Below are 666 nucleotides of genomic sequence, written 5' to 3'. Positions count from 1 at the left end.
CCTGTGTTTTCAAAATGACCTCATCCTGTTTGCCACCTGATAAATTAAGGGGTGGGTCACCATTTATTACATCTTTGTTGATGCAGAGTGCTCTTAAATGCATGACCTCTTATCCACCCAACCCTGCAAGGTAGGCAGGTCATGTCCTTTTTATGGTGAAGAAATGGGGATTCAGAGAGATTAAGTGAATTTAAGTGACTTGCCCAAAGCCACACAGCTAGTTAAGTTGGCCAAGTGTCCTGGCTGCAAATCCAGGGCCTGTCCTCTGGGTTGCAGGGACTCTTGGGGTCCAGAGCTATAGGATCCCTCTGACAACACGATGAAGGCTAGGACAGCCACCTCACTCCCCCGAAGCCCCCGCCCCGGCCCAAGTGTGCACACATGTAACTTTTTATACCATCTTAGGGGGTTTGCTGACCCCTTGCCTTGCAGTACAGCACACCACCTTTCAGCTCAGTTCCTACTTCAGGGATTGCTTTGAAGATAAAATGGGAAGCAAAGCTATACAGATATATTAGGCATATGAGTGCGGATATTCACATGAATGAGAGGAAGCTACCTCCAACTTGAGGAAAGAACCACCAGAAAGGAATAGGGAAAGAAATAATTGGAGGTTGCACAAGGTGGGGAATAGTACCTGGTCCTGCCAGCCAGAGTGAGATTCTG

Source organism: Camelus bactrianus, chromosome 24, assembly GCF_048773025.1.
Source record: "Camelus bactrianus isolate YW-2024 breed Bactrian camel chromosome 24, ASM4877302v1, whole genome shotgun sequence".
In the NCBI taxonomy this organism is placed as follows: domain Eukaryota; kingdom Metazoa; phylum Chordata; class Mammalia; order Artiodactyla; family Camelidae; genus Camelus; species Camelus bactrianus.
The sequence above is the reverse complement of the archived record's forward strand: the minus strand, read 5'-3'. Positions refer to the sequence as shown.